The sequence below is a fragment of the Notamacropus eugenii genome, chromosome 3 (genome assembly GCF_028372415.1).
Source record: "Notamacropus eugenii isolate mMacEug1 chromosome 3, mMacEug1.pri_v2, whole genome shotgun sequence".
Classification (NCBI taxonomy): Eukaryota; Metazoa; Chordata; class Mammalia; order Diprotodontia; family Macropodidae; genus Notamacropus; species Notamacropus eugenii.
This window is the reverse complement of record NC_092874.1, coordinates 448,268,802-448,296,214: the sequence shown is the minus strand read 5'-3', so window position 1 is coordinate 448,296,214 and position 27,413 is coordinate 448,268,802. Positions and strand designations below refer to the sequence as shown.

Here is a 27,413-nt window from a genome sequence, read left to right as displayed (position 1 = left end):
TGCATGCAAGAAATGTTATATGATATCTATACAAGATATTGTTCTACAAGCAATGTTTTATAAAATATACAAGTTTTACTACTCTGCATCTACTGCCCTGCCTGATTTTAACTCCATGGAATAAGATGCCCCTCCCAGGATAAGCTCATCACTACTTAACCCAGCACCAAGGTGCCAAATCAAGCTTTGATTGATAACCCTCCCTCTGCTTCCTCTTCCCTCTGATTAGATGGCTGGAGGATGGAACATTAGACTCCTCCCAAACTCTGAGCCTTCCTTAATAAAGGCAGACCCTGAACATTCAGTTCCCTTCTTGCTGCCCAACCTGGTTTCAACTCCGCAGGGCAAGATGCCTCCACAATAGGTAACCCCTAGTGTCATTTCCCTGTGCCTTTCCCTGCTTTTCGCTTCCTTTTGTGTGTTATCTCTCCCTTTAGATTGTAAACTATATGGGACTATATTTTTTATTCACAATTCCTAGTATTGCCAATGCTTAGCATAGTGCCTGGGCACACTGAAGAGTCTTAATAAATGTTTATGGGATTGGATATCTATCAATCCTGAGCTGTAGCTCACAGAGGGAGGTCAATTGTGGCAAAGGTGAGGAATGTTAGATCCACAGCATGACCATCTCACTAGAATCCAAAGAAACAACCTCCAGTGTCCTGAATGACTCCCAACAAAGATTCACTTATTTGAGCCCATATTTATCCCTCCTCATTCAAATTCATGTTCCTTGAAGGTAAAGACTTTTTGCTTTTGCTCTTGTATCTCCAGTGCTCAGAATGGTACCCTAAACTCAGTAGGTGATTTATAAATGTTTGCTGCAAATCAGGTAAAACTTATACATGATGCAAACAGTAAAGGCTGGCCACAATCTAAACCAGTAGAGAAATTCACATCAATGAAATCTTTCAAAATCTTGTAGACTACCATGTAAATTTAAAAAGTCTGTGAAAAATCAAGATCCAGTTTAGAAATAACTATGATGTCAAAATATTTAACAAATGCGAGGAACTGTAAAACAATTAAAGATATTTGCATATAGATTGTTATACACTGAATTTTACTCATTATCATTTTTCATTTTCTTGGGAAAGGTCTTGAATTAAATTTGAATCAGAGGAGTCCTCCACCCCCCAAATGTGTAACATTTGCTCACTGTTTTAGTTGCCTTTGCGAGTTCAAACATAGCTTTAAAAATAGCAGCATCCATAAGAAATTTCTGTACAACACAATCAACAGAAAAGGCCTCATCATGCTGGTTCCCAACAGCATTTGAAGAAGTTATCAAATTAAGTCCAAAATGTTGAGGACAACTACTTTCTGATTATTTAAGAAGATGAAGTAGCTAAGTGACTACCCCCTTCATAAATCAGCTGTAGTGTTGTATAACGGAAATTCAATTATGTTGGCGAGGCAGTCATAGAGTGGAAGAGCATTGATTTTGGAGTCAGGGGTGTGATTGCTAACTCTGCTACTTGCTACCTTTTTGACCTTGAGTAAGTCACTTGAGTCTTTTGAGTAACTTGAGTTACTTCAGCTTCAGTTTTCTCATATGCAAAATGGGGACCAGGAATGAGCATTTCATAGCATATGGAGACTAACCTTAGAAGAAAGACATCTGTTTAAATCCTGGTTCTTTTGTGTATATTTGTATGACCAAAGGGAAAGAATTTAAGTTCTCAGTGCTTCAGACAAATTTCTAAGATGATGAGTTGCAGAAGCTTAGAGATCTTTATTGGTAGAGAGAATTTCCACACTGGCAGTCTCCTTTACAGATAAAAGCACAGGTCCATCCTACTCCCAAATGAAAACTACTTGGTCTCTGGGGTCCATTCAAACTAAATCTGTGCTCCCAATCTAGAACTTCATAGAAAACATTTGTTTTATTATGATTGTATCTTCATGATTATTTTATGTCTATTATAATCTGAAATATAGTATAGCATATCAATATCTTATGGCTCTGTGATTTCTTGAGCATGAGAACTCTTCCACTGATACTGACTTCAACTTATCTACAATAAATAAATCTTAGAGTAATCTGAGGTTCACAGGGGGCAAGTGGTTTTCCCATGGTAACATGATTAATAAATATCAAACTCCTGCCTCACATGAAGAAGTAGCCCTTCTTGTCAAGGCAAACCTCCTCTGCATCACAAGTGATCCCTTCTCTGGTAGGTTTTCTCCTCTCTCATTGCCATTCTTTCACTTTTCTTCAGTCTCTCACTGAAAGTCTTCTGGCTTTTCCCCTACAATGTTCAAATATCCTCCATTCCCCCCAAACTCTCCTTTGATCTTTCCATTCCTAATACATTCTATATCTTTCCTTCATTTCTATGGAACTCCTTGAGAAGACCTTTGCTGTCATTTTCTTAACTCTTTAGTCTCACTGACAACCTCATCATTGAAGCCAAGGTTCTGTTTCTATTCCCTCTCTCTCTCTGTCTCTCTGTCTCTGTCTCTGTCTGTCTCGCTCTCTCTCATTACCAGTATTCTCTAATTTGCAAACTCTAATGATCTTTGCTCAGCCCTCATCATTCTTGACATATCTGCAGTCATTGGCATGTTTAATTTCTTCCTTCTTCTTTGTATTCTCTTTTATCTAGGATTTCTAGACATTGCTCCCCCATGATCCTCTGCCTACTTGTCTGACCACTCTTTGTGGATCTCCTTTGCTGAATTTTCTTCTGATAGTGCCTACTAATTGCTCCAGCTTTCTGTTTTGGGCCGTCTTCTCTTTTTTCTATATATTTCCTGGGGATATCATCTGCTCACAAAGATTCAATTATCATCTATGCAGATGATTCTCGTGTATATTTATCCAGTTCTGATCTGTCTCTTGGCTTCCAGCCTTACATCTACAACTGTTTGTTGGACATCTCAAATTGGATATCTCATAAACATCTTAAACATGTCTGAAATAGAACTTATTATCTTTCCTGCCAAATCTTCTGCTCTTCTAATTTCTGTATAACTGTTGAGGACACCATCATACTTGCAGTCACTGAGGCTCACAACATATGGGTCATCTTCTACTCCTCTTTTATCCCCATATCTAATCTTTTGCCATGTTCAGTCATGTCCACCTTCTACCTTCTAACATTTCTCCTTTATGACATTTCTCTCTTCTGATACTGCCACTATTGAGTTCTTCATCACCTTATGGCAGATCTATTCCAATAGCCTTTGGTTTGGTCTCCATGCCTCCAGTCTCTCCCCTACTCCAGGTCATGATCACTCACCTCATGATCAAAGTAATCTTTGTAACACAGAGATCTAACCGATTGCTTCTATATACACTGCACCCCAGTGATTCATGCTTCCTTGCTTTTTCTTACATTTTGTTTAGTCATTTGAGTAATTTGAATAATACCTAACACTTTGTAACCTCCTGTGGGATTTTCTTAGCAAAGATCCTAGTGTGGTTGGCCATTTCCTTTTTCTAGCTGACTTCTAGTTGAGGAAATTGAGACAAACAGGGTTAAGTGGCCTGCCCAGGATCACATAGCTAGCAAGTGTCTGGGTCTAGATTTAAAGTCAGGAAAGAGGAGTCTTCCTGACTCCAGGCACAGTACTTTATCTAGTGCATCACCTCTGAACTCAAAGCATTTTTATTGGTTGTCAGCAATGCCTGAATTCTCTCTCTCTCTCTTCATCTCTACCTCCTTGCTTTCTTGACTTTTTTCAAATCCCATCTTTTTCTGGAAAACTTTACTTTTAATTCCTCTAAATGCAGATGCCTTATTTCTGAGATTGCTTCCAATTTTTCCTGTATATATTTTCTTTTTACCTAATTGTTTACATACTATCTCTTCAATAAACCTTGAGTTCCTTGAAAGCAAGGACTTTTTTTGGGGGGGGGTTTACATGTATCCCCAAAACTTAGCATAATGTCTGGCATATAGTAGGTGCTTAATAAATGTTTGTTGATCTAGGGTCCTTCACAGTCCAACACTCGGCCACTGTATGTGATGCTATTTCAATGTTAGAGAATACAGAATAAAAATAAAATGCCATCTTTATAAGTGGTTTAAAATAAAATTGAAAAATAATCAAAACTATGTTATTTGTCTTAAAGAATTATCAATATTTTAAAGAGGATTGACTAATAAGAACAAAAATAAGAGGTGACATGCATATAGCTCTTTAAGTTTCAAAAATCACTGCATATATTAGGTGATTTGACTTCTATAAGAATACTTTGAGGTGATTATATATGGTAGGTAACATTTCCTCCATTTATAGAGGAGGAAACCAAGGCTAAGCAGGTCAAGTGATAATTAGAAATACTATTACTGTTTTCTAGTGTTAGGACCTCATAAAACTATTACTGTTATCTATATATTTCTATAATAATATATATATATTTCTGTAATAACTGACCTCATCTACAGACAGAGCAAGCATGAAACAATGCTTTCATCCTATTCCTCTAGTGAAATACAGTAAATGTGGTTCACCTGTTGTACAGACATGGAGTAGTTAGGTGACAGGAGGAAAACAAGGCTCGTGGAGGTGAATTAACTTGCCCTTCGTCAGTCAGTGTCCCAGGTGTGACTTGAATCCTGGCAGTTCAACTCCAGGCCTACATTCTTTCCATAATCAATTAGCAATAACCATAAATAGCATCATCTGATTATTCGCTCAAGGCCAATAACATGACGAGGAAGAGAGCAAGGTGTCCCTCGTGTAGGGTAAAAAAGCAGAGAAGAAGCAGCTTTGGCCTCATTGAAGATGCACTCTGTGCTGGAACACAGACAATTCTTACTTTCCACTGCATCCAGTAAAGTGAGGGGAGGGGAGGGGAGGGGATTTCTCTCGCTTTCTCACACCAGCAAAGGGAGCAGGGTACACTTGTTAACTGGATGTGATTATTCATAAGGATAAGTAATCCTTATGAATAATCCTTCTCTTATCAGGCCTCCCTTCTACCTCTCTAGCTAAGATCCTATAATACTATGATCTAATAATTTCATTGGTGTCAGTAATCCCAGGCAAATCTTTACCAATGAAACTGCTCTGTAGCATGAATTCTTAATGAATTACTTGGAAAGTTTTAGTGATCACTTGGGTTCACAAAGATAGACAAGTGATAGACCCTGAAACCAGGCCTTCCTGATTCCAAGGCCAGTTCTTTATACACTTGTTCTTGTTCTTTGTTCTCAAAGAGGACCACGATGACATCACCATGATAAAGTGAAATTTCAGTGTGTCTGACTGTGACTGATCAGACCAATACCAGCTCGGAATGCTCTGCCGCAGGTTGGATGCAGAGAGTCCGTGTGAATATTTGTGATGGATACTCTAAATCTGTGTATCCTGTGTTTACTTTGTGCTGTCTCAATTCTGCTTTGCTCATAGATCACGGCACCCCTTCTGATGTGGGCATGCCATGCTGAGCAGTCCTGTGCCAATGTCTCCCATGCTGCACATTTAAATCCAAAGTTCTTGAGAGAGACCTTGAGAGTGTCCTTGTATCTGTCCTTCTGACCACCATATGATCATCTGCCCCATGTGAGTTCTCCATAAAATAGTCTTTTTGGCAAGCATACATTTTGCATTCGAACAATGTGGGCAGCCCAGTGGAGTTGCGCTCTCTGAAGCATAGTTTGAATTCTTGGCAGTTTAATTCAAGAAAGGACCTCAATGTCTGGTACCTTATCCTGCCAGGTGATCCTCAGAATCTTCCTAAGACAGTTCAAATGGAAGTGATTCAGTTTCCTGGCATGGTGCTGGTAAACTGTCCATATTTCACAGGCATACAACAATGAGGTCAGCACAACAGCTGGTTTGGTAGTCAGTCTAATACCTCTTCTCTCCCAAACTTTTCTTTGGAGCCTCCCAAACACTGAGCTAGCTCTGGCAATGTCAGCCTCAATGTCAATGCATGTATCCCTGGAAAGTATACTCCCAAGGTAAGTGAACTTATCCACAGTATTCAAAACTTCTTCATTTGTTGTAACCAATGGTTCCATGTATAGATGTTGTGGTGGCTAATGGAGCACTTATGTTTTCTCAGTGTTAATTATTAGGACAAATTAGCATAGATAGTAGAGAATTGATGCATACTTTGTTGCATCTCAGCTGCAGATGCTGCATTGAGTGCATAATCATCTGCAAACAGAAAATCACACACCAACACTCCCTCCACTTTGATCTTGGCTTGTAGCCTTTTCAAATTGAAGAACTTACCATCGTATGGTGGTTGACCTTGATGCCGTGTTCATCCTCATTGAAAGCATTTGTCAACATGGCTGAAAACATGCCAAAAGCATGATAAAAAGCACACAGCCCTGTTTCACTCCATTGGTGAACGGAAAGGCATGACAGCACTGTCCACTATCCAGAACCCGGGCAAACATGCCATCATGAAATTGACATACAATGCTGAGGAACTTCTTTGGGCAACCAAATTTTGACATAATTTTCCATAAGCCCTCATGACTAACAGTGCCAAAGGCCTTGGTCAGATCTACAAACGTTGTGCACAGACCTCAGTTCTGCTCCTGGCATTTCTCCTGGAGTTGTCAGGCAGCAAACACCATATTGACTGTTCCTTGTCCCTTTCTTGAAGCCACACTGGCTCTCAGGTATATGGTCATCTTCCAGGTGAAGGATCAGCCTATTAAGAAGGACTCTAGCAAGAATTTTGCTAGCAATGACTAAGAAAGAGGACCCCCCCGCCCCGGCCGCTGTGATTGTTGCAGGGCAATCTATTCCCTTTACCCTTATAGAGATGGACTAGAACCTCATAGATAACATATTAACATATTTCTGCATTTATTATTCAATCATTTTCCCTCTATTACACACATACATATTTAAATGCTTATACCCATCTGAATTCTATTTCTCTTTGATGCAACAAGCTGGTGGCTAATTATATATTTTTGTCTTAACTGAAAAACAGTCACTTAGAATGTCCCAAAGTTTTAAAATATGCTCATTTTTTGTTTAATTCTTTGATATCTTTTAGAGAAAGACCAATTAGGCTTTTCTTTGTGTTGCAAATGTTGGAGCCAGATTGTCAATAAACTTATTCTAATAGTAAACATAACTTAACTTATGGATGGATGTGATTATTTAATATTCTGAGTGATGCTTTTTGAGTGTGCAGATGTTAAATGTTGTGTGGGTGAATATTTCATTGATTATCTGGAGAATTAGAATCTATTTTACCATGATTTTTTCCAAGAAGAAACAAAATATTACTATAAATCAATCATGCTAGAAAAATTATGGATAGAACATTTTATCATAATCTGAAATGATTTACCAAGTAACTGGAGGAAATTGTCTTGGAAAAGTACTTCCCTGCTGTTGATCCAAATTGTCTGTTTACCATTGTTGTTTGTGTAATGTTCATATTATAAAACTATATTTTACAGTCATAGTTATTGAATTCTGGTGAAGTCATTCTGTTAAAACTAGTTCCAGAAAATCTAGTCATCAAAGTTACTCTGGAGATATGATTGGGATCAATAACTTCACAGCTCAGTAAAGGTGTAAGCATTCATTGAATTTAGGAGTTGTTTATAATCTCAGATCTGCACAATAATCACAGTTAGAGAAAACTTATGTAAAACCTTTTTTAAGTCTCAAAACGTCATTATTATGAGTGGTATTATAGATTCGTAGGATATCAGCAGTCCAAGATACCTAGTGTTATCTAGTCCAACTTCGTCAATTACAGATGAGTGAACTGAGGCCTAGAGAGGCACATGGATTTTCTTTTTCAAGTTGTATGCAGAACTACTTGAAACATTTGAATAATTTCAAGTGCAGAAGTGTTAGATTCATACCGCTAAAATATTTGTCAGTCAATGACCCAAAGTATGAAGAGAGCTATACAGGACACTAGGTATTTGCATAAAAATATTTGCTTCTTCCCCTCATATGACATATAATAATAATTATATATCTTAATAACAAATTTATTGTAGCATTTATTGAGGACCTACTATGTGTAAGGCACTGAATAATGTAATGGACAGCAAGCAGCAATTGTGAGCTATGTCTATGTCTTTTAGATATTGGCCAAAAGTGCAGTAAAGGCATATTATAATACCTTATTTTTATTTTTCAATTTGCTCTTCATCTTTGTTTTCATGATTCAACAATAATTGGTATGTTACAATGATTCAATTCTGAGGTGCTACTAAGCTTTTTTTCTCTGTTCCAGTTACATGCAAGATTAACCTTTAGACATTTGGTATCCTTTCAACTGTAACTGGCATCTGTAGCCCCAGGTCTGTTTATGAGGAGAAGGTGGTGTAAAACAGGATAGAAAGCATATGGCTCCTTCCTAGGGTTGGAGTTTAATATAGGATCCAAAAAGTAATAATACACCAGAATGGTGAGCCGAATCATAGGGATAGCTCTCAAGATATAACAGTAGGTATAAGTATAAAGCCCAACACCTGTTCTTTCTGTAATCAATGGCACAAATCTATGATGAGGCACATGTGGCTAGACCAGTGGTTTTCAACATGTAAGCCTTAGCACAAACACAGGGAAGCTGACTCCAAGAAATGCACCATCAACCAGTCGTAACATCCATCATGTCCCACCCTTCTCCTATAATCTTACCTTCAATAAAACTACACCAGTCCCTTAAATACTTCTTCCCCTTGTCCCCTTTCACTGATGATCTTCAAGGCAGCGCAGGGTATGAAACCCTCAGAATGGTTATAACCTTTGCCCACCCAGACAGCTTCCATTGCTTTGACAAACAGAATCCCCCATGGTTTCCCCAGTGACACATATCACAACATCCTACCCCTAGTCCATCAATTTTTACTGTAGCAGAGACCTCCCAGTGGAGAGTTTTGTGTTCTCAAATCGTGGATGGAAAATAGCCTTCCTTTTCTTCTTTCATTCCTCTACACACATAAATGCACATACTTATTCTCTTTGGATGTGAAAGTAGTACACGATGAGCAGACAAGAGTGGGTTGTCATGACCCTTTAAATGAACCTCTCTCAAACATCGCTGTTTCTGGGCTGAGGGGCTTACCATTCTTCTAGTCCCCCAGGTTCCAACTTCGATATTACATTTGCTCACTTTCCCTCATCTTACATATGTAGTCTGTCACCACATCCTATTGTTTCTAATTCCCCCACATCTCTCACCTCTGGCCCATTTCTCTCCACTCTTCATAGTCCTTCCAGTGGTATGCTGGAGACAGCTGAAATGATACCATGAAAACTAATCAATACATTTTCACTGTGAGCATTTACGCCTTGGAAATGGGTAAGTACTACAAATCAGGTCTCAATTGATTATTTTGCTGATTGTCTAGATTTGAGAAAGTGACAGAAAATGTTAATAATGCAGATTGATCTCAAAAATGTGTCATGCATACAACATAAGAGTATATTGGGGTAGAATAGAATGCTCAGTGAGAGATTTAAAAAGGAGGATGATATTGAAATACATTGGAAATAAATATTTAGTATGATTTGCGTGGTTTATAAGTCATAGAGGTCAAGGTAACCACAGTAATGTCAGATCTTTTGATCATCAACGTCCTGAAGACATTTTGTAGTTTAATTTGGTTTAAAAAAATCAACATGATGGAGACAAACTACAAAAGGAATTTAACTTTCCAAGCAGGGTAAAAAATGTTTTGTTTTTTTTGGTCCCCAGAAAGCAATTGAGGATTCTTAAGATTTGTTTTCAAACCATCTGTTTTTCCACTATCTTTATCAGATGGGAACGTTTCTCTCTGTCAGAATCAACAACAATGCCACCTTTCCCTAGAAAAGTGAATCCTTCTCAGGCTGGTTTAATAAATTCCTACTCACACCACAACTCACCTGCAAGAACTAAGAGCAGCAGGTGCAGCCAAGTCAAGCTTTGAGCATTGCAAGCTCAATCGGCATGCAAGCTTTCCTTAAGCCCTCACATTTTCATCTCACTTATGGAGGCTCCCAAAGCAGAGAACAAGCTGTCATTGTTATGGTGCTGAACTTTTTTATGCTTGGACATATGTGACAACAGCAATCTTTTTTTTTCCCTTTCTCACCACTGAGCCATAGTTTAGAATAAAAATTTCAGGATGAAGGTAAAAGAAAGATGGGGAGTCTGTCTCTTTTCTTTTCATCTTTCTATTGTACACATTGATGCAGTAAGCTAGAAATGCATTTTCTCCCTACTGGAGACGTTCTGATACGTCTTCCCCATGACTCTTTATAGTGTCAAATAATAGGAGACAATAGGAGTAATATATATATATGTATTAAAGGAAAGGATTCTATTTTTTTGAAAATGAAACTTTGAAGTAGTCTGTAATTATTACTTTATGATATTAGATGACTGAGGCTCATATCATAGAGCAAGCTGTCACTGGCATACTTTGCCCTACTGTGACTGCCCTACTGTGACTGCCCTACTGTGCATTTTTGTTTGTGAAGTCTTGCACATCATACAGCAAACATCTATCTGGTTAAATTTGTAAAGTTCCAACTAGGATCATCGCATTAATATTTCATTCATTTTTTCTCACACTGGTAGCTTTCTATAAACCTGTGAGTGTAAGTTGGAGAGTAGCCCAGAAGTAGCACTGAATAGTTTAAATGCTGCTATTTTAGTTAGTATAGGATCATAGAGTCATAACTGGAAGGGACCTTAGAGACCAGCCCCTTCATTATACTGAGGAGGGGATAAAGGCTTAGAGCGACATTCAGTTTCTTGTGCAGGTCACATGGTGATCTGAACCCTTATCTTCCTGACTTCAAATTCAGCACTCCTCGCTATGGAATACTGCCTCTTTAATTAGATGTTGGGCAGGTAGTTGGTGCAGTGGATGGTGTGCAGGACCCAGAGTCAGGAACATGACTTTCTGAGTTCAAATCTGGCCTCACATACTTACTAGTTGGATGACTATGGATAAGTTACTTCACCTTGTTTGTCTCAGTTTCCTCGATTGTAAAATGAGCTGGAGAAGGAAATGGAAAACTAGTATATTTGCCAAGAAAATCCCAAATGGGGTCACAAAGAGTTAGGGCTGAAAAAGAATAAAAAATCACAGCAGTAACAATGAGGTGATAATGCAGGGGCATAGACTCACTCAAACTGTCTTATAAACACTTCACTTTCCGCTATTCATCCTCACATGCAGAATCTACAAACATTGGCTTTTCCTCAGGTGCTTCTACTGGGAGTTCAGAGCTGGCCTATTGGGTATCTCCATCTATCAGGACTTGGTTAGCTTGGGTTTCAGATCACTGCTATGCCTATGTATTTTTGAGAAATAAGGCTCAAGACCTGTAATTTCTCAGGCCATCCAAGGGATAGACAGAGAATCTGGCTCTGCCTCATCCTAGGTCTCAGTTCCCACATATCTACCATCTAAGACTAACTCATACAGAGCACAGACTGTCCTCAATGAATCTGTACTAAGATACCCTTCAGTCATGACACTCAATGCAGAGCAATTGTGACCCACTTAGCAACTGCTCAAAAACTAGCTCTATCTTATGTTGTCCTTTATTCATACCGGTATTCTCCTTAACTCACTTAATAAACACTGCATGCAATATCACATGTACAGTCACAGGTCTGATTTCATATGGTCATACCAACGAAAAAATACATCTTCAAGTTCTTTTGTAGATTGTAAGAATATGTGAGCATAGCCCTGGGACTGGAAGGGGCCTCAGCGGCCAAAAGACACCTGCATTTTTGCTGTTCAAGTAGGTGACTTTTGCTAGATTTCTTAGCACCAAAATGTCTAGGACTGATATGTTACTTCTTAAAAAAATGAAAACACTTTATTCACATTTTATGTGCACAAAAGAACATGATTCTGATAAGGAAGGAAAGGAGCTTTTTCTACAGAGCCACATGTAGATATGCAATTGATTGACAGATTTTTTTTTAACAGATATGCATAAAATATAAAAACAAGGAAAACTAAGGGCATGTAAATGCAAAAGAGAAACATGATCCCATGAGAACTGTATCAGGAGGGCTTAAGCCTGAGAATGATAGTGATGAATGTTAAAAACAAAATAAGAGAAAGGAAAATTTTTGCTATATTAAAAGCTAAAGAAACATCAAAGAGTGTTAGGACCACAGCATGAAGTCAGTGGGATGATAATAATGAATGATTTAGGCTCTAGCATGGTCTCTCTCCTTAATTACACCTTCTGGCTTCCCTGGCATCCTTATACCCTCAGCTCCAATCAACTTTTTTCAGGAGATTTTTTTCTGATCCCTCACCACCCCTTACTTTCACGCCACTTAAGTGCCATCTCTCTGAGATCGTCCTCCATTTATACTACAGTTCTATTTCATGTACGTTGCTATCTGTATGCTTTTTCTTCCATTAAAATGTGAACTTTCTGAGAGCAGAGCCCATATTTTGGTCTTTTTCTTTTCATTACTCAGCACATTGCCTACTTAATTATTCCCTGTTGACTAAGTAGAATAATTTTTAGATGGGGCAGAACAGCGCCAAAAAAAAATATGACTTCAATATGGACTTGAAAACAAGGTAAGAAGTTGATAGAGATTAAACAGACATCTTCCCTTCCATAATTTCAAGTTTTTGTGGTTGCTGTTGAGTGGTTTCAGTAGTATCTTTGTGACTCTATTTGGGGTTGTATTTGGCCAAGATACTGGAATGGTTTGCCATTTCTTTCTCCAACTCATTTTATAGATGAGGAAACTGAGGCAAACAGAGTTTAAGTGATTTGCCCAGGGTCACATAGCTGGCAAGTATCTGAAGCACAGATTTAAACTAAACTGACTCTACGTCCAGCACTCTATCTACTGTGCTGCCAATTTCTGGCTGCCAATTTCAAGTAAACCGCACCTCAAGGAACTGAAAGAAAAGGCTGTATGCTATTCAATACTGAGAATGCCTGATTTAGAGACAAAAGGTAAGGTTCAAATCCTGGCTCTTCCACTTATTACCTGTTTGACCCTAAGTAAATTACACCAGTTTTCTAGACCCCAGTTTCCTCATCTATAAAATGAAGGGTTTAGATGAAATGACATCTAATGCTTATTTCACTTCTAAATTTAGGATCCTACTGTAGGAAGAACTGGTGGATGTGATGGATAGGTCATTGTCTGTCAGTAACTTCTGAAAGGTCACAGTGAATGAGCAAGATGCCATAGGAGAGAAGAAGAATGAGTGCATTAATGTGTGTGTGTGTGTGTGTGTGTGTGTGTGTGTGTGAGAGAGAGAGAGAGAGAGAGAGAGAGAGAGAGAGAGAGAGAGAGAGAGAGAGAGAGAGAGAGAGAGAGAGAGAAAGAAAGAGGGGAGGGAAAGTGAATGTATATGAGTGACCTGGATTTTGATTGCTTGCAAAATTGTAGAAAATATTTTAAAAAGGGATGGTTTTTGAGCATTTGGGAAATGTGGTGGTAAGTGCTTTGCTTTGTTCTGAGTAGCACACTTTATGCAGAATAGAAGTAACTGTGGACTAGAGGATGGAGAATCATCCTCTACCCTAGGAAGACCCAGGTTCAGATCCCACCTCTTATGTACTGGCTGTATTTCTCTTTACATGTCACTCCACCTCTCATTTACTCCAGCAATTCTCTACAACTGGAAGTTCCAACACCAAACTTCATTGTTAATGAGTTGTCTCATCAGGAAGGTGCCTGTATTGCTAACATTAGAGGGCCAGTTTCTATTCCTGTTCATAAGCTAGGGTGCATATGGAGTTCAGTATTGAACAGGGTAAAACACAACAAAATGCCAGACTAGAATCTTGTGAAGGAGATAAGGATATTTTTTCTTAGAAAGGGGAGACTTAAGTAAGACATCACAGTTATCTGCAAACATTTGAAGGGATGTTATGTGGAAGAGGAATTAGACTCAGTTTGTTTGTTCCTAGAGGGTAGACCTAGAAGCAAGGGGCAGAAGTTAAGGACTGAGGCAGCTTTTAGCTTTTTACAAAGAAAGACTTCCTAATAATTTGAACAATCTGAAACAAAAATGACTTTCCTCTAACGGTATTGGTTTCCTTCTCAATGGAGTAATTCAAACAGTGTCTCAATCATCAGCACATAATAAATGGAGTTCCTGTACAGGCACAGGCTGAACTTAGAAGACCCTTGAGGTCCCATTCAAATTTAAGGCTCTGAATTCTATGAGTGATGTGAATTAAAATTAATTCAAGAGTCCTATAGGGCAAAAAATAAAAGTGCTGCTTCAGCTGAGTATATTAGCCTCATTTATAAGTATACTGATTAATTTCCATTGAATGGAAAGAGCCTATGTGGTCATTTATGTGTTTGTAGATGCTGACTACTACAAGTAGATCTTAAAATTTAATTCATGGCGTAATAAACCCATTACATTTCTATGCAGTTTGTCTCCATTGTTTCCAATATCAAGTTAATAATCTACCAAAATTTATTTTTGACTTAAAAGTATGAACTCAGTTTCTCTTGAAGTATTACCAATTTGAAAGTTGACTTCATTTGATTCCCCCACTTTGCTCATTAATTATGTAATTGTCTTACAATTAGAAAGGAATATATTTACTGACTGGCAATTCAAAATAGAGATGATGACATCTTGTATCAAATCACACCATTACTTTATTTTTAGTTTTTTGGGAAATGTCTTTTATATGACATTTATATTTTATATGACATTTAGATGACAAATATATGTCTATATTTGCTTTTCACATAGACTTTTTAAAGAACTCTGTATACTTAGTGGAGACTTACTAAATTTCTGTTAGCTATCTGTAACTAGTAGCAAATTAATGTCATCAATCCCTTATGATCTCTCTCCTAGATTATATTAACTTCTTAAATTGATTATGCCCTTACAATTACTTTAAAAGCCCCATTTTTGACAACTTTCCAGGTGGCTTTCTTAACTATTTTCCTGTAGTTTTTAATTTAATGTTGAATTCAGTCGATATAAAAGATGACAGATTGTCATTCTCAGAGATTGACATCCTTTATGTATCAATGACAAGGAGATTTTTTATCGTGGCATTCCTGTGAATTTCTCTGTAAAATTGTCTTTAAACTGTTGGATTTTTAATAATACTGAGTTAGCCTTTGGAATTCATATGCATTGTAAAAGGTAATGAGCGCCTTTTAAAATATTGAAATAATAACTACCTAAAAGTAGAGTGGCAAAATATAGAAGACCAGCCTCAGATGAAGTGTTATTTTACACTTAAGTCACTTAATATCTCAGTGTGCCAAGCAACTATTTGATGTTGTAGGAAGGAAAGGAAGTGCTTAATATATAACCAGGCACTGAACATAATCTCATTTGGTTCTTGTGATAACCCTAAGGAGTAGTTCCTGTTATTATACCCACTTTATAGTTGAGAACTATGTCAACTAGAGTTTAAGTGACTTGCCCAAGGTCATACAGCTAGTAAGTATCTGAGGCTAGATTTGAACGTGGATCTTACTGACTCCGGGTTCACCTATATTCTGTGCACTGAACCAACTTGCTGTAATAGATGAGTTATTGTTCATAGACTTGGGGAAAAAAATGTTGCTGCTCATACATGTGCTTATTGGAAAACAGATAAATTCCATCAATATGATAACAGAAAACTACCTACCCACTCGAGACTGAGTTTATGCATGATTGTTATATATCAAGAACTTAACAATTGGCAAATATATCTCAAAAGAGGTTATTCTATTTATGTCTGACCAAGAATCATCCTAGGATTACTCCTCACAAAGACCATGTTGACAAGTTTTGTGCCTTGGAGGCAGAAGTATCCAGTTTACCATGTCCAGTCTCATTGTCTCTTGTGGTTATCAATCTTAACAATCAAAAATGGACTAGACATGCCTCTAACTGATTTCTTACTCTAGCCTCTTCCCTCTCCAATATATATTCTCCATACAGTTAACAAAATAATCTTCCTCTTGAATAGTTCTGAGCACTTCACTCCCTAGGCTTGAGTTGCTCCCCACTACCCTGAGGATAAAAAGGAAAAAACAACACTTTTCTATTATAATCTTGCACCACTTGGCTCTAACCTATTTTTTCCAGACTCATTTCATTTTTGTGTCCTGCTTATAACGGTTCCTGGTGCATAATAAGTACTTACTAAATGTGTTTTCATTCATTTATTTGTACATTCATTCCTACCCTCCTTCTATGATACAGCCAGGCTGTGTCTCAGCTGCTCCTTGGTCTTACTGCGTCCCTTTCCCACTCCATGTCGATTACACATTTCCTCTCCCTCTCTAAAGTTCATCTCCGGTATTACCTCCTCAGTGATACTTCTCCTGGACTTCCTCCCCACAAAGGGAAGGTGATCTCATGTTTCTTATAGATCTTCATGCATTTTAGACCCACCTTTTATGATATTGCATTATATTGTTATCTTCTACGTTAGAATGCAGTCTTTATGAAATTAGGGACTGTATTGTTTTTCATCTTAATATTCCCCAGCCCCTAGCACACAGTTGGCACTTCATGAGTGTGTGGTTTAAAATAATAGAATAGGATTTGCCAATCATTTAGTTTAGCTTTTAGTTCTGTTTTGTTTTAATTTTTGTTTTTCTGATGTGACTCACCATTTGTCAGGTATGAATGGTATGGAAGGCATTCATGTAGCAAATAGAGGACTGGAATAGAAGATGCCAAATTTCCTTTCTAATTGTGATTTCTTGGAACCTCCAAGGAGAATTTTGGAGCTTCCTAGGACTACTGTTAGGTGTCTAGAATCAACAAGGTTGTACAGGGGATAGAGCTTTGGGCTTGGAATCAGGAAGGCCCAAATTCAAATGTGGCCCCAGATGCTTCTTAGCTGTTTTACTTTGGGTAAGCCACTTAACCTCTGTCAGCCTCAGTTTACTCATCTATCAGTGTATATGAGTGATTCAGGAGGACTAGTAGTTCTGTTGTGAGGGCTTGCTAAGGCCTTTTCAGGACTGCTTACCCATCTTTGGTATATACCTGGCAGTCAACTCTCATTTGTGGCTCTAAGAAAATGTAGTGGTCACGCTCCAATATACCATCTTGACAGATGGTCTAAATCAGGCGGAGAATAACTAATGGGCCACAAACCCTATGGTGAGTTAGGGATATGTCTACCTCAAGCATGTGATGACTTCCTGGGGTGGAATGGATAGATGAGAACAATTTGTGCCAACAACTCTAATGAAGAAGGCTGAATGAGGCACTCTGCAGCACTTGTGTGTGTGTGTGTGTGTGTGTGTATGTGTGTGTGTTCATCCTTTGTTGCCGAAGAAGACCATGTCATCAGAGAAATAATGACATGACTTGCACTTGACTTTGTTTTGAGTGAGGAAGGGCTGTGCAGGTCACCAGCCCCACTTCTCCTCCAGAGTCATCTGAATCCAGTGACCAGATATTCATGAGGATGACTGGAGATGACCCAGGATGAGGCAATTGGGGTGAAGTGACTTGTCCAAGGTCACACAGCTAGTGAGTGTCAAGTGTCTGAGGTGAGATTTGAACTCAGGTCCTCCTGATTCCTGCACAGGTGCTCTATCTACTGCACCACCTAGCCTCCCTGCTCTATGCGTTACTCAAATCCCAAATCCCTATGGGTTCCTCACTTACTCACTGATCAGATGCCTCACAATTTTACATTACTTCATCCCTATAAGGAGGGAAACTGTTTTCAACCATGATTGTGAGAACTAACGCCTAAGAACTACTGATTGTTATGGCTGTGGATCCTTGAAACTACAATCTAAAAAGAATAACAAAATCGGTCTTACTTACAACTTGCTTCTTCGAGCTTGGTCAAACATTAAAGACACCAAAGTCATCTACTGCATCCTTAGGCATGAGCAGTCTTCTTGGGTTTGTCTTGCCGCTGGGCTTCAGTGACTTGAGGAGAGAGTGAGGCTGCTGAGATTGTCCAGTTCTGCCTCATTTAAGTCCAATTCACCCATGAGTCAAAACATAACCCTGTGATGTCATTGGCCCTCTTCAAAACCAAGAGTTGAACAACAATTTATCTGTAAAATGGTGGTTGTTAGGATAAAATGAGGTAATAAAGCATTTAGCACAGTGCTTGGCACATGCTAGATGTCTAATAATTTTAGTTTTAATTAAATTCATAGTAATCTACTTAGAGGCCTGTTTGCAGGACCCTTGGTGGAGACAGACAGTTGTCTAGAGGCATATCAAAGGATAACCCATCTTTTGAAAACATATTTTATCTAACTCAACCAGGAATGCTAAAACCCAAACATAAATATTGAATAGAAAAAAAGAATTGGATCCAGCCCAAAGAATTCTCGTAAGGGAATATATTAAAGGAGACCATAAAAACATCTCCCTTCTTTCTTTTTAGCCTACCAACTCAGTAAGACCATATAACTAAGCTGACCTCTGGTCAATCCATCCCGCTGGAAAGGATTAGGAGTTTATATGGATTCTAGAAATAAAAATAATATTTAAAAAAATTATTATAAGAAAGAATTTTGAGAATAGCAGTTAAATCAACAGTTAATTAAACAAATGACTTCAACCCACAGTTACGGAAGGCAATCTGTTGGTTAATCCTCCCTTTGTGTCCCTTTCATTTCCTTGTTTATTTGTTCACCTTTATTGGTCTGCGTGTAGTTTCCTTTGATACAGTCATAGCCTGATCTGTTACTTTGTAACTTCTCCTATCTTCACTTCTCATTGTTTCATATCAGCATTTCCACATTTCTCTTTATTCCTCATAGCTGTCATTAATAATTGCATTGAAGATTTCTGTTACATTTGTACACAGCTATTTGCTGAGCTTTTCCTAGGTGCTGGACATTTACATTGTTTCCAGTATTTCACAGTTACAAATTAGGTAGTTATCAAGATTTTTCTTAATTTCTGGAGGGAGTGAAATCAATTTTATTTTCCTATATCTGTCTCTGTTACTAAACTGATTTAGTTTATCAGACTGATATTTTTGTCACTTAAACTACATGTCTAGAAACATATATGTGTGTAATATATATTAGGTATACATATGTACATCTATCTGTGTATATAGAAGTACATATTCATGGATGTGTATGTATACACATATTATATGTGCACACACAAGTATAACTTAAATGCATGTTTATGTACATATATGCATGTATGTACATGTATGTATATGTGTATGTGTGTGTATACTGGGGAGGTTGAATTAGAAGCCTGGATTTGGGAAATTTTATCCTCTTCCTTACTCTTTTCCTCTCCCTCTGCATTTTTTAAATAAACTCTTTTCTAGAGAAAGAGTTTTTAAATACTCCATTTTGGTGTGTTTATGTGCATAAATTGATTCACTATATTAGGTGCATGTTATTACATTCTTATGAGGTTAACTATAATCTATTTTTTGGGGGGGGGAGAGAATCAAGTCTAAAGTTTCATTAGTGTAGGAAGTTTCATGGGAAGGAAATCTCTTGAGCAGTGCAGATTAGCAACTCTTCTCTAATTTTTAATTTTAGAGAATGTGTGTATTGTGGGGGATGGTAAATGCCTTGTCCAGGGTCACACAGCCAGTATGTATCAGAGGCATGACTTGAAACTCAGATCACCTGACATTAAGGCTAGCCCTGAATACACTCTCTCATTTGATCAGAGATCTCAATTCGGAAGGAAACACAGAGGTTGTCTAATCCAACCTTATCATATTGCAGATGATGAAAGTGAGGCCAAGTTTGATTATGGGACTTGTGTAAAATGACATTGATAGTAAAGAAGATAAGTTAGTTCAAATCAGGTTTTTGTACTCCATGCCAAATCTCCTTTTTCCACTGAACAAAATAATCTATACATACACGTGCATTTTGTTTATATATATATGTTATCACTTTTTCATTCACAATGGTTTGTATTTCCCACCTTATTTTTGTGTTCCTTTTTTTTGAACCTATAATGTACTTTGTAAAACTGATTATATAGCTCATGGTAGGCTTACAATGCTCTGTTGTCTTTATTGTGTACTTTTTGATCTAGTACAATTCTTTATTGATTAAGAATTCTTCCTTGAATTCTTAAAGGAATCACTTCAATAGTGAGTTTTTCCTTCTTAAATTTTTTTTCAGATTAAATTTTTCTACTCTTGTTTTGAATATTCATATTTGCAAGATAGGTCATTTTTTTGACTTCAAACCCAATGTCATTATATTTTTCAAATATTCCTGACCTATTAGGTGTCTTTACCGTATTGTTGAGAAATTTGAGTATCTTTTAATTAGTAACTTTTAGTTACCCCACCCTAATTCTCTCTTTTGACACTTGAATACCTTTTTTGTAATTCTTTGTCATTTGGAATTTTTATCATTGCAAGATTCTTTGTGCTGATGATGAGGGCTGGAGAGGGGGTTGTCAAGGAACTCCAAGGCTGGAGTTCCCTGCATGGGTTGTCTGGAGAAGAATTCACGAATTCATTCATTGTTGAGATCAAGGCAAAGATTTATTATGCTTCTCAGCAGGCAATAGTTCTTGGGGAAATTGCAATTTAAAAAAGTTATAGATAAAGTTTATATAGGATATTTTATAGAAAAACATGTGGCAAGTATGCTAACTGAAAGCAAGTATGCTTTCATCTCATCAGTGTCTTGTTAGACAAGATAAATGTAAGGGAGCATACGTATGTCTAAGTCTAGTTATACACATGGTTGGTCGGTGAGCAGTAAATGTTGTTATGACTCAGTGCACAGCCAGTTCAGTCAGGACACAGCTGGTTCAAACTAATAAGTTCTATAGGTGCAGCTGGCTGCTATATCAAGAAGGGAGATAACTGTTTTTGCTAGGGCAGGCTGTGTCCTTGGGCTGGGAAGAAATTGCCTGGGATAGTGTTTTGAGGCTAGGGAGAAGTGTGATTTTTAAAGAGAAATGTGATTTTAGAATTGGGGTCTAAGCACATGCAACCAAGTACCCCATCACTGAGAGCCTGAATGTTTTCTATTTGTGCAATGTTTCTAGGTCTTGATAAATCTAGGAATTTTTCTCCATGTCTTTCTTCAAATATGGCACTTGTTTTCCTTCCATTTTAGATAATCTCATGATCCTGCTTAATCTCAAGATATTATTGTCCTGATTTATCTTTGGTATGAATTATTTATTATGCATTAGCATTCACAGTTTGCTGAATTCTGTGACAGTCTGGTGTTCTTGGATTTTTTTTCTTATTTGGGTCTTTCAATATGAATTGCCACTGAAACCTCCTGCATGTTTTTTTTTTTTTCTTTCCTGATAGAGACCTATTTCTTTGAGAAAAAGGAAGGCACTGTTTGTATCCCTGCACTTCACACTGTGTTTTTTACCTAGTAAACACTTAAATTCCCTCTCAAATTCCTGTCTTTATTGGTTCAGGGTTCAGGGTTCTTGGGACCCCAAAATACCAACATGCTGGGATGTTGACAAATGAATTCGATTCAAGCCTTCTGTCAGCCAAAGTAAAACAAAATTTACCAAAGATTTGCCATATTGGGTTGACTCCTAAGAAGCCTCGCCATTTGTGATGTTTGAATTAACAAACTGGCCAGATAGAATCTGAACTAGATTGACTCTGATGGCCTTTGTGGAGGCAAGATGAAATTTAAATATAGAAAAGACTGTGGAAGGGATCTGGGGTTTAGTAGTCTATAGTGATGAGAGGAAGGGTTTAGGGAGGGTCTTGAGGAGAAGTCCAAGGAGGATCTTATTGGGACTGGGATTGGATCAAGGACTGGAAACACCTGGAGTCAATCAGGACATATTATACAACAGAGGGTCAGGCTAGGTTAAGGGTAACAGATTTGCATATGAAAAGCCAGATTAAGTGGGAAGATTCAAGGAGGTTCCCAGAGTCTGTACGTACCCCATCATTTTCACTCATTCATTTGCTTATGATCTTTACCAACTTATATTTATTGTTTTTGTTACTTTTACCAATAGTTTACCTATCTATCATATAGATATATACTTCATATTTTGGCAAATTCTTTTCCTCTTTTCTTGATATCTTTGAAAAATCAAAATCTTGTTTTAATTCTATTAGCAAATCAGTATTAATTAAATGTCTACTTTTGTCAGTCATCTTTCTAATTACTCAGAATACAAATAAAGGTAAAAGACAGCCCTTACTCTCAAGGAACTCTTGGTCTAATGAGGGAGAAAACAAGTTAACAACTATATATTAACTATATAGATATAGATATTTCTACATATCTATCTATAGGATAAATAGGAGATAATTAATTAAAAGGAAGGCATGGCTTGAGGCCACAGATTCACCACTCCTGGCATCATGATTATAATTGTACTGATGGAAGCTAATGAGAAAGAGAGGAAGAAGGGTGGAGGAGAAGGGAGGAGGGAAAAGGTCTAAAGGATACACTTATGCATCTGGAATAGTACATGGATGTTGATTATATAAAGCAAATTGAGAAAGATCACTCCAATAGTTAGGAAGAAAACTGAGAAAAAATTGTAAAAATGTGATGAGGAGAATATTGAGAGAAGAGGATATTCACCAGCAACTAACATTGCAGGGAGAGTAAGGAGTTTGAGAACTCAAAGAAAGCAACTAGATTACCAATTAGAAATCATTGGCCAGACAATCAGTCAAAAAAAAAAATCTGTCAGTTTCCTAGTGTGTTGCAGATACTATACTAATCACTGGGTATACAAATAACTGCCTGTCTTCAAGGACCTTATAATCTAATTGGTAAAATCAAAAGTTGAAATGCAGGGATGTAGGACAGGAGAATGACGGAGAAGTCCAATGGGAGACAAGTGGATGGGAAAATCTTGCAGATCATCGTTTTCGTAAAGATGGGAGTGACTTCTGAAGCCATCCCTCCAGGGGAATGTGTGAGTGGACTATTGAGTAACACATGAGTTAAGAAACATGATTACACTATACAAAAAAGTCTCCTGGATTGCCTGCTGGGCTGTCAGGGGTTATCACTATGAGAGCTTCACAACTGTCTTGAAACATTTTCTTTTTCATTTTTGGTTTTGTATCCTCAGAACCTAAGGCAATGTCTTACAAATACCAGGCAGCTAACAAATGCTTATCGAATTAAACTGAATTGAAATACTCATTCTCCCTAGCAGCAGCAACAGCCACTGTCTTGTACAGAAGTGGACCTGTTGGTTCAAGTCTTGTTGTGCACTCTTATTAGCCATTTGACCCTGAGCAAACAGCTTAATGTTTCTGAACCACGGTTCCTTCATCCGTAAAATGGAAACAATCTTATCTCCCACCTCACAGGGTTTCTGTCAGGCTCAAATGTATTTTTAGTATATAAGTTGTTTGGTAACCTTAAAGCCTAATATAAAAGTGAGTTATTATTATGAAAATGATGGAAGGCAATAAATATATATATACAGACACATACACATATACTATGTATGCATATATGTATCTATATATGTATCTGTGTGCATGTATGTACATATGTGTGTGTGTATAATTACCTACTATGTACTAATTGTAATTTATAATTATTATCTTATTTGATGCTCGCAACAAGCCTAGGAGGTAGGCACTGTTTTTATTTCCATTTTACACTTGGGGAAACTAAGGCAAGCAGTGGTGACATGACTTGCCCAGGGTCACACAGCTATTGAGTGTATGAAGTCTGATGTGAACTTTCCATTGCACCATTTAATTGCTTGATTAGTGACTGAAGCTGTTATCATGTTGGAATGGGGGTCACTTGGGTGAAAAAAGAATACTAATAAACATTTCCACATTCTCTGCAACTTATAGTCTTAGGGAGCTGCCTAGACCACTGAGATGTTAAGTGACTTGTTTAGGGTCACACAGCTAATATGTGTCACAGGAAGGACATACAAGGAAGAACTAGGTTCTCTATCCCATGCTGATGACTTGGTGACAATATTGGTAAAAACTGTCTTCATTTTTCAATGATGTTCAATAATCAGAAGGAAGGACAGGCAGGAAGGAAGGAAGGAAAGAAGAAAGGAAGGAAAGAAGGAAGATGAAACCGGAAATTTTAGCAGATGTGGCAAAAATGGGAGGCAAAATTAATAAATTTGCATTATCAGCTGGAGGTGACTGATCTAAACCACATTGACAAATGTCCATTATGCTGAGCTTAATTTAGGTAAAAAAACTTTACCAAACACCATGTAAATGTTGGCCATTGTTGTTTTTGTTGTAGGACAAAGTATGATAATGGATTGTAGGTAGTAGTAGTGGTTATAGTAGCAGTAGTAAGAGAAGTATAGTACTATAGTAGGAGTAGTAGACGACACTGAGAAGTAGTAGTACGGAGAAGATAAAAGCAGGGTTTATCTGGTCGTAGTTAAAAATATCATAATCATTTGTATGGTGCTTTAAGGTTGGCAGAGTGCTTTAAGAATATCATTTCATTTTGTTCTTCCAACACCACTGTGAAGTAGTTGCTATAATCATCTCCATTTCATAGAAGAAAACACTGAGGAAGATAGATAGTGACTTACCTAGATACAGTCCCACAGCTAGTGATTAACTGAGGTCAGATTTGAACTCAGTATTCTTTGACTCCAAGTCCATTGCTCTACCTATTACACTACCTAGATATATTTGAATATTTCAAAGATTTTAGCATGACATCAATGACTCAGGAGGAGAAAGTGAGGCTGACGACTTTGTACAACTCTACCTCACTTAAATCCAATTCACAAGCACGTCAAAACATTATCTTTGTGATGTCATTGGTCCTCTTCAAGAATGAAAGGTGAATAACAACCACCATACTATTTTCTATTGGAAATTTCTTTCCCTTTTTCCCTTTCCTTCTTTTTTATTCTTTCATCACTAATTTTCTCCATCATCTTATGAACCTCTGAGGAAAAAATTGCAATTGTAATGGTGCAAATGAAGTTCAGAAATGTTGCTCCTAACAAAGGGAACCATATGGACTTGGTCCCTTGACCTTATTTCAAGATTGTTATAATGAGTATAAGCAACCCCTCAAGGACCTAATTAACTGTTACACACATGCTCACATGCACACACACACACACCCCTCTAATGTTTTCTGTGACCCATCCAAGTTATCCCTTTGTATTATGCACAGATGATGTTCTAGATGGCCTGGGAACAATTTATTCTATACAAGGTGGTAGCCAACAGAAGGTTATTGAAATTTGCAGCTTGAGATTTCCTGAGTCAAATGCATTATCATACTTAGTCCTCAATATATTTAGACTCTTTGTTCAGAGAACAATTTTAGCTGTGATCAAATCATAACCCATTGATTCTAGTGAATCTGAAGTTGAGTGCTATCAGCCAGTTAGAGAGAGATTCTGCATAATCAGAGGTAATGGGATGGAATGGATTTGTGACCTTGGGCAAGTCACTTAATAACTGTTTACCTCAGTATTTTCACCTATAAAATGGGAATGATCGTAGCACCTATCTCACAGGGTTGCTGCTGGTTTTTTTTTTTTTTGTTTTTTTAATTTTGTTAAACATTGCCCTATTACATTTTAATCTGGTTTAACAAAATAAAAAGAAATACAATACAAAGAGCAACCTTGTGAGATAGGTGCTATTATTATTCCCATTTTATAGGTGAAGATATTGAGGTAAACAGTTATTAAGCAACTTGCCCAAGGTCACAAAGCTAGTAAGAGTCTTTGGTTAGATTTGAACTCAGTTCTTCCTGACTCCAGATCCAACATTCTATCTACTGGACTATCCCAGCTGCCTGAGGGACATTAAATGACCCTCTGCTGATTCTTCCTACCGAGCTTGAACAGAAATTCCTTGCTGTAAGGTAGAATGGAATTTAATTACATATTCATTGAACCTTAAAAGGGGAAAGACTCAATCCTTAGACCTCAAACTAAAGACTCAAACTTAGGCTTCTTCTGTGAAATTATGTTACTGTCATGCAGGAGGCAGAAAATGCAACTTATTAAAGGAGTATTCTGTCAAATAGTAAGAAACTCCATGTATAATGGAAAAAGACAATTTGTTTTACCCAAAAATTATTGGCTAATAGGTTTATAAATAATCTGTGATGCTTAGGTAAAGAAGAGTTAAGAGTTGTCAAAGAACACATTATACTTGGCCCTGAATGACAGTTAACATGCTGAAAGAAGTCTAACACAGGAGAAGGATCTAGAGGTAACTCTAGAGGTGCAGAATCTGGGTTCAAACCCTATCTCTGCTCATTATTACAGTTGCCTTTCAGACATCTCAAACTGAATGTCCAGTAGACATCTTAAATTCAACATGTCTAAAACAGAACTCATTATCTCTCCCCTTATAACCTCCCTAGCTCCTACCTTCCTTATTTCTCTAGACTTCTTTTCCACTAGCTTGTAAGGTCTTGAGAGGCAGGCCTGTCTTTTTCTTACTTGTATGTCCAGCACCAAGCACAGTATCTGGCATATAGTATGCACTTTATAAAAGTTTATTTAATTGAAGTATTCCCTAGGTGATATGACAAATTCCCCTGTGGGCATCAAGTGATAAGAGCTCTGTGGTGATAATCTACATACTTCAGAATATTCTAATTTCTCAGTTCTCCCAATTATCTAGTATTTGGCAATTCACCAACACCCCAAAGATCAGCTGTCTTCTGTTTTGTAGCGACAATATCCTTTTTTCAAGAAAAAGATCTGAGGTTATAGTGAAGCAATAGCTCAATATGAGTAAATAACAAGACATGATAAATGAAGAGTAAATAAAATAGACAAACAACACCCCTTCCCCCACTATTTGCTTGGGCCACATTAACTCAGGGATAGCTTCCTGAATGAGGGAGATCCCAGTTTGCTTCTACTCTACTTTGGTCAAGCACATCTAGAATGTTGTGTTAGGTGCTTGGTGTTATATTTTAGCAAACTATAGAAGAAATGAAAGGTAACTAGAAATTTTAGAAGACCAGAGTGTTGAGAAGACTAAAGAATATGTTATATGAGCATCAATTGAAATAACTGAGAATATTTAGCATGGATAAGAGAAGACTCAGAAGAGACATGAATGTACTTTTCAAGTATTTGAAGTTTCCACTTGAAAGAATTAAATGTATTCTTGGTGATAGCAAAGATGTGAGCAATGAGGGGGTTTTGCAAAGAATGAGATTCTGGTTCAGTATAAGTAAAATATTTCCCATTTGATCAGTGAATGATCAAAGTTATACAATTTAATTTTGTGTACTTAACTCCTAAGAGGAAATGTTGGGACTTAAAGCATACAGGGAAGGTAGGATAAAGGATAGATTAAGGTCAATCACTGGAGACCCACCAATGTGACTAGCTCTGCAAAAGAGGGCAGGATACATTTGAACAGAACTCACTTCTCAGCCAAGATGATCTTCAGTGGGGAGGAATGGGAGAAATGGTTCTATTTGAAGCATACTTACTGGCCTAATGTCCATGCTATGCCAGGTTCTTGTCATTTGTCTCAATTCAGCATTGACTCACCTACCCAGGAGAGCAACTTAATGTTATAGGTCAGTTTTATAAGAAGGGAAATCAACT

At 37.5% G+C, this 27,413-nt stretch overlaps 1 long non-coding RNA gene across 1 annotated transcript in view; it reads left to right on the top strand.

Moving 5' to 3' along the window:
* Positions 1–242: 242 nt before the first annotated feature.
* Positions 243–27,413, top strand: part of LOC140497556 (uncharacterized) — a 40,478-nt gene continuing 13,307 nt past the window's right edge. Inside the window, exon 1 of the long non-coding RNA XR_011964726.1 lies at positions 243–364. This is a non-coding gene — a long non-coding RNA (uncharacterized lncRNA). The remainder of the gene's footprint in view (positions 365–27,413) is intronic.